This window comes from Dermochelys coriacea, chromosome 3, assembly GCF_009764565.3.
Source record: "Dermochelys coriacea isolate rDerCor1 chromosome 3, rDerCor1.pri.v4, whole genome shotgun sequence".
NCBI lineage: Eukaryota > Metazoa > Chordata > Testudines > Dermochelyidae > Dermochelys > Dermochelys coriacea.
The window spans coordinates 115,854,336-115,862,234 of NC_050070.1; the positions used below are offsets into that span (position 1 = coordinate 115,854,336).

The 7,899-nt window shown below is 39.3% G+C and overlaps 1 protein-coding gene across 1 annotated transcript in view; it reads left to right on the top strand.

Moving 5' to 3' along the window:
- The window catches only part of MTHFD1L (methylenetetrahydrofolate dehydrogenase (NADP+ dependent) 1 like), a 245,749-nt gene extending 238,445 nt beyond the window's left edge, over positions 1 to 7,304 (top strand). The window contains exon 28 of the mRNA XM_043511198.1: positions 2,470 to 7,304. The gene's annotated coding sequence lies outside the window, so the exon portion shown is untranslated. The remainder of the gene's footprint in view (positions 1 to 2,469) is intronic.
- The last annotated feature ends 595 nt before the right edge of the window (positions 7,305 to 7,899 follow it).

A 7,899-nucleotide genomic window follows, 5' to 3' on the forward strand; every position in this document is an offset into this window, starting at 1 on the left:
AGCAGGATGCTTTGCAGCATAAAGAACTGATACTGTGACACTCCTGCAGCTTTTCTAAAGAGCTGTTAACCTAAGTCATCTTATGCAAGGCATTATGAGGTGCATCAAACCCAGAAGGAAGCACAAAACAGGAGACTACAACTGCCTGATGACAGAGAATATAAAACTGTTTGAGAGGAATTTTAGCCTGTATTCATTCAGACATAGTCACCTGGAAAACTGGTTCTTGAAATCTTTTTTCTCCTTTTGTCATTCTTCCCCCTCCCCTTTCTTTCCAACTTTACCTTTATTCCCCTTCCAGTCTATACTTATCCTGCATATTAGGCAGCAGGAGTTTGGAGGTCTATAGAAGAAACTATCTTTTTGCCACAGGGAGATAAGAGGCAAGTACATCATGTCACTACCTAGCAACATCATACACACACAATGTGACTGGCGGCTTGTCTACATTACCCGCTGGGTCAACGGACAGCGTTCTAGTCTAGACGTGATAAATCGACCGCCGAGTGCTCTCCTGTCGACTCCGGTACTCCATCAGAGTGAGAGGCAAAGGAGGAGTCAACGAGAGAGCATCAGCCATCGACTTACCGCAATGAAGACACCGTAGTAAGTTGATCTAAGTACGTCGACTTCAGCTACGTTATTCACGTAGCTAAAGTTGCGTAACTTAGATCGATCCCCTGCCCACCCACCCCCACACCCTCAGTGTAGACCAGGCCTGGATCTTGAAGGAACTTATCCAGTTTACCTTTGCCCACGATGGGCCTTTGAATATGGGTGGGGACAGAGCATTTTCCTATACTTTAAGCCCCCTTAAGAAAACAGAAGAATCTAAAATCTCCATGTATACAAATCCACATTTTTAGAATTGTCCCTTGATTTTACATCCAAATATTACTGTACTGCTAACCTTTGCTGATTGTATGCTCTTCTTATATTGCTACCCTGGGGAGAGATGGAGAATTAGGGACAAGAACATGTGAGGAAGAAAGATAGTTAAAGCAGGATGTGTGTGTGTGTGTGTGTGTGAGAGAGAGAGAGAGAGAGAGAGAGAGAGACTAACTAAACTGTATGTAGTCTATTATGGTGTTTCTACCTTCCCAGCTTCTGCATGTACTTGTCATGTTTGTGTATTTTAATTGCCTACATAACTCCTTGAGAATACATTGCAGAGTCATCTGCTGCCTTTGTTAGTGCATTGTATGCATTAATTACAGCCTGTGTAGCAAAATGTTTCCCAACAAATTGTCTCACTTCCATTCCCAGTTCCCTTCTTTTGCATCTGTTACCCTCTAGAAACTTCACTCCTCAGAAATTCAGTCATGTCCTATTCAGATTTTTAATGACTCTGGAAGAAATCCTATTCCCACTGGATGACAGACCTACCATTGACTTCAATGGGCCAGGGCTTCATCCTCTAAGCCCATTTTAATAACCTTTCCACATAATGATAACCACGGTGACTCTTGATTATGTCCCTTCTTAATCTTTCCTAATTCTTCACTAGAATCCCTGTGACTCCACAAATATATTTATTTGAATTTCTAAAAAGCCTTCCTATCCTTTCACCATGGGCTCACATATATTTAAATAGAGAAACAGGTGACACAAAGCAAGTCAACAGCAGTGCTCACCCCTTCAACCTGTTAGATTTAACAAATACCCCATCTTCTTTATCCCCATATACCGTACCTATCACAATGGGATCCAATTACAAACTGGGGGTGGTAGACGCTACCTCATCAAAAATTATAACACAATACTTCACTTGTGATCCTGCCAACTCCTTTGTTACATTGCCATAACTATCTCCTGTGAGTTGTGCTCTATTCTGCTGTTGATACACTCCAGATTTCTGTTTGCTTTCTTAATTGTTGTTAGATAGTGGGGTTGGGATTGTAATTTTCTATGCAGTATTTCCTCCAGATCCGTCTGCTGACAACTTTCTCCCCATATAAACAGGTTGAGATTATTCTTAATTAGTCTTCACTACTAGTGAATCATTTGTGCTTTCCTTCTGGAAAGGTGATTAAAAGTTGATGTGAAAACCACAAATGTTAATATTGTTTTCGTTTCTTGATCAATTCTTGTTGAAAATGCATCTTGTTGGGGTTTTTTTTATCACTTTAACAAAAACTTTCCTAAATTCTGTGCACCAAGTTTTAAGTCAATGGAACTCTCTATTGCAAAATGTCAACTCTTCAAGAGCCCATAATAGTGCTAGCGTGTGTGTTTGTGTGTGTTTTGTGTTTTCTTTCCAATGGATATACAGAAAGGGTTTGTATTAAGTGGAAATATGTTATTTGTAGCATATGGTATAGTTAAATATTTGATCTAATTATGCTCAGGGCAAAAACTTATACCATTGAAACATTACAGAGCCCCTTGTCATACCTTAGCTTTTGTTTCTTTATTCCTGTTTCTTCAGCCAATGAAAATTATTTCTGCAATACTTTTCTTCTTTTCCAGAATTCTGAAAATACAAACTGCTACTTCACTATTTCCTGCAATAGGAGACAAGAATGAATTTGAAATATGCCTGTTATGTGTCTCTGGAGGGATATCAAGATAGACCAAAGAGAGAAAATCTACACTTCCTTCTACCCATTTTTATGACACACACAAAAAAAATTTGTTACAAACTAATTTATTCTTGATTTAGTGCAGAGAAATCTTTTGCCATACTTACTATTGCTTGCATTTCTGAATGTTTGTTTTATTGATAAAATGGTGTGAACAGAAAGGTGAAATTTTCCACTTCAGGAGTTTGTATTCTTTATTTGAGCTGCTAACAAAAGTATTTCCCTCATCAATGGCCATCTAAAAAATTAACATAAACAGGATTACACTGCCTGATAAATCCTGTTGCTCTTGAAAAGTACAGTTCAGCTGCTGGCATTCAGAAGCTGAAACCACACAAAAATTAGCTGCACATTTCTGAGTTATCAGCAAGTGTTGCTATGGGCACTGCTGGGGAAGAGCCAAATTTCAAATGAGGGGACTGTTGAAGAATAACAAGCAAGAGTTTTTTAATACAGAATTTGTGTTTCCTCTGTGGGTAATCGGCTCTGAAAAACTTAAAACACAGTATACCCAATAGTCATAGGTACTTTTATCTGTCAAATGCGCTTGTTACCAGTTTTACAGTGTTTTTGCTCTATTTTGTTCAGTATCTTGACTATAAATCAATCCCAAATGTCAACAAGCTTTGTTTCTTTTTAAAATCAGCTGTCTAAGGAGACAGAAGGAATGACTGTCTTGTCAGTTTTTTGAAAAATATCAACCTCCAACATTGTTTCCCAGTGGAGTGGGTTATTGTCATTATTCTGGAGGGTTTTTCTTACAGTGTAAAACTGAGGGTCTGGTGTTGCTTTACAGTCAGCAGGTGGTACTGCCAGTGAAAACTAACCATTCTTTATTTGAGGGTTGCGGTATGCTGTTCCCATGCTCCAGCCATCCTCTGTAGGGACAGTTGGGTGCTGTAGCATGTCAAAAATCCAAATTGAGCAGTTCTTTAGACTTTCTTTGAGTGCCCATTGAATGAATCACTGCTACAGTAGGGCAAACTTTCACACAGTACATATTTAACAGGTTACTTTTGAGTATTTCCTTTCTCATTGTTGCTGTTTATTTTCCAAATGTGTGCCTGAAAGAAAGGTCTTCCTCCTAATGCACATGCTCCTTTGACCTGGTTCATTCAGTGAACTCCTTTGCACAATATTTTGGACATTGAAAACACATTATTACAACACCACCTAGTAAAGTGGAGAACAGCCAAAATGTCATGCTACTCAGATAATACATTGTACACCATCAACCAAGTCCACATAATTATCTCACTAGATGCAAGGGCCAGCTGCTAAACATGTCTGGTTTCTTGTGCAGAAATAATGGTCATATTTAATACTTTAATATGGCCTCATTTAGGTTTCCAGTAGCAAAATGTTGACTCCATCCAGTTATTTCTGGGCACAAACAAAAGTCCTGAACCTCCAAAAGTCACATTAGTGAGCTTTAGCTGCTCTCTGTCACCCAAGAATGCATTGCACTAGGACTCCATTTGTGCCATGGAGGATCTGGCTGATAGGAACGCTAATAAACCAATTTTTGTAATGATTTGATTCATTTTCTCAACACTTCTCTATTTTGATTATTATATGCAATTTATAATTTAAAGAAGAGATGAAGCCAGTTTTCTAAGCTCGTTTTCAAGAACTACAAGCTGGTAGGACTTGGTTTTCAAAAAAAAAAAAAGGCACACAATGAAAAAAACAAGCTATCTATGTGATGAGGTGGTTACAATGATGGGGTTGGTTGCTAAAGTAGGGTGTTGCACTTTTTTGGGTCCTTGAGTAATTTCAGGCATACGGTTGGTTAAGGCTTTCTCCTGCTAGGCTGTTTTTTCTATATAGTGTGTACCCTGTATGTAGTGAACAGGATACATATGTGTAGTCACAAAAACAGAGCATTCTTGAAACCCTGGCGCTTTCATATGACACAGAATTTTGGGCCTCTCAAGATAATGTTTTCCATTTTTAACCATCATACTTAACATATAAAACTCAGTGTGCCTCATAGCTGAATTGGATATTAATTTAAACAAGTATTCAGCAGATTGCTGAGTAGAATCTCACGCAGTATGCTTTTAGACCACCACAGTAACTGATTCTTCTTTCTTTGGACTTTTTTCTGACAGCAATCCAGAATAAAATAGAGGATTCTGAAAATACACAGAATATTGTATTTTCCAGCTTTTGAAGTGCTCCTTCTCAGGAATTGCTCATGGACTGGTTCCTTCAATAAAAGAGCAACAAAACAATGGAGTCTGGAGAGATAATATATCATTGCCCTTTTAAGTGAAAACAGTGAAATAATGACCAGAAATAGTTTATTTCCCAAGTGACATCCTCCAGGGGTGCTCCACCCAGCTTACTCATGTCTATGTATGTTATAGGCTTGAACAATGTCTCTTTGGTCCTGTTTACATCGCCACTCTCACCACGTTTGGAGACTCCATTACATCACATGGTTCTCTAACCAGCTTTTTTTTAAAGAGTTTAGCCTTGCAGGGATTGAACCTTGTTTTAACTGTGTACCCTAACTGTGCCAGAGCCTTGGACTCTAGTGAGACAGCAGCACGGACTGGGGGCACAGTTGAAATAATGCTCCTTCCAGAAACACATTTTAACTATGAGGACTACTGGCATGGAGTTACAGTAAAGATGGGACTCTGATGGTTCCAAAGCATTTGACATGTTCTGTTAACAAGGTTCACTTCACAAATTTATCTTATGCCAGGCTAGACTCTGGGCACTCTGTGATTGTACCATACCAGCTACAATGATGTATAAACAAGCCTGTTACTAGCAAAATTTGAGCCTAGTTTTCCAGACAATTGTGGGCAGAGATTTTTGGTCTAAGAAATTTTATTAAACTGTGCCCTAGGCTCAATCTAGGCTATGTTTATACCTATATTGTAGTCTAATCCCACAACGCATTTGTATTTGTCATGTAGATGGGCTCGAACACCACCTGGGAGAAAAATATAAATCTACACTTCGGGGGTTTCCTCAAGTGTTTGTTAGAAAAAGTGTCAGCTCCACACTGCCTAAAGAAACTTCTAGCGACAGCCATGTTCTGTACGTGGCTTCTACCATAGCTAACTCAGTTCTGACCTCAGTGCAGTGCGGATTCTAAGCACTCCTGGTTTTGAAGCATCCACTGCTGTTGACCAGTGAACGCTGCTTGAGGAATATGAGGCTCTCAGAGTGATAGGATTTCACAAACCACTCCAAACTCCCATTTTATATACACATGGGTCCCCATAGCATATGTTCCAGGTAAATATTTTTAATTTAGACTATACTGTCTTTCCTCCCTGAACAATACTTCTGGTACTTATTTATCTTACTGCAGCACAAGAGCAAGTGAAGATAGGAGTTAATGAGGTGCGTGTGATTTATTGACAGTCATCTGGGTAGAGGATTTTTTTTTATGCAACAATGTTCTGATGTATTCATCACCAAGAAATCTTTGAGCTGTTTCAGTCATCTTTCATTATTTCCCAGGTTTGCTTTTCCCTACTCAAATATCTGCAAAAATCTTTTGAACTAACCAATTTCAGCTTCTTCACCTATTTATCCTTTCAAGTTTTAGGGTGAGATGTTCTAAAGCACTCAGCCATGCCCTCGTTCTGGTCCCATTGACATCAGTGGGAGTTTTACCATTGAGTGGGAGCAGATTTAAGCCATCACTGAGCTCTTCTGAAAATCCTGTCCTCAGTGTATTATTTTTTCCTTTTGTTTGCTTTATTTAGAATGCCTTCTAGGTTATTTATTCTTTAAAGTGGAAAAAAGTATTATGAGTATCATTATTTATATAGTGCTGTAGGTGTTACTGGTGCTTTATGGACTTATAGGAAGAGAAGGTCCCTGGCCTGAGGACTTTTCATACCTCATGAGGATAGCACAGATGCTAACAGATGGTGGTTGGGGAGGAAATGTAAGAGAAAGGATTGAAGTTACAGAAGAGAAGGCAGTGAATATTGCTCATTTTAGAGAATCTAATTGTTACAAAATTTTACAAGTGACCTGTATACTATGCCTGCAAATTGCAAAGTATTGTGGAATGTAAGAAGCTTTTAAAACACACTTCATGCTGAGGTATGAGTGGTCATGAACATATTGCTATAAAAGGTTTGGAATCCTTTCACATTGCGTAGTATATAGCAATATTTGTGAAGGCTGCAGCTCTTTATAAAAGCTGTAGCAGTCTCAAGAGATAAATCCTGAAAAATATCCTGGATGGAGAGGAAATCAAGCAATGATATACTTTTATAGAGCCTTTTTTGGAAGATTTTGAAGGAGTTTGCAAAAGTGGGTAGCCAGTAGTATTCCTAGGTTACTGGTTTACAGTATGAGGCACAGAGAAGCAACATTATGTGCTTGGTCACAGTGAGTCAGTTGCAGAGCTAGGAATAGAATCCAGGTGACCTGACTCCCTGTTCTGGGCTGTAACGCCAGACCAGTTTTAGGACATGTTCCATAATCACAATTATGGAAAAAGATGTGAACTGTTTCTCTTTGCTTCTTGCTTTTTATATTAGGAGCCACATGGCAACTTCTGTATTATCATTTATATCAATAGATCTGCTTTTTTTGTACTCAGTTAATACTTAGTTGCTACCACTGGAGTAAAAACCTGACTGCACAGAAATATGTTCAAGCTACTTAAAAGTTTTGTTGTCCTTTTTTTGTATTTCAAAATCCAAAACTCTCAGTGGTGTGTACATTAAAAAAAATAAAGTATATACCTTCTAATGGATACCGATGAACAATTTGCAGAAGTGTTTTTTATCCCCTGACAGCCTGTGGAACTCATTGCCAGAGGGGATGCTGGGAATACCAGAAGTAAAATTGGGTTCCAAAAAGAATTAGATAAGCTCCTGGAGGGTAAGTCCCTCAATGGCTATTAACCAAGTGGTCAGGGATGCAATCAAGTTGCAACACCAGCTTTTCCTTTCCTGATCCTTGATGATGGTGTAAGCAGTCTGAATGAGCTCTTCCCTGATATCTAGTGATGAGCTGTGGAAGAAGACTTCTTTAGCTGATCTCGTTTGCATGGGCACACCCACCCTGCCCAGGTGCTCAGCATGATGGGATTGCTTGCCCAAATGGTCACTTTTGGCTGGTGTGGGATCCCCAGTCTCCTTGGTTTGGAGGCAGGAGTAATAAAGGGAATCAATCATAGCATAAATCAAGGACAGGAGAACTGTACTTGGCATTTCCCGATTGCGGGACTCACCCTCAACTAAATGGCACTAACTAGGCAGGTGACATGGGTTCCAAAGCCCAGTGAGTGGAGAAAGGGTAGGGACAGGTTCTTGTACCTGGTGGTGTG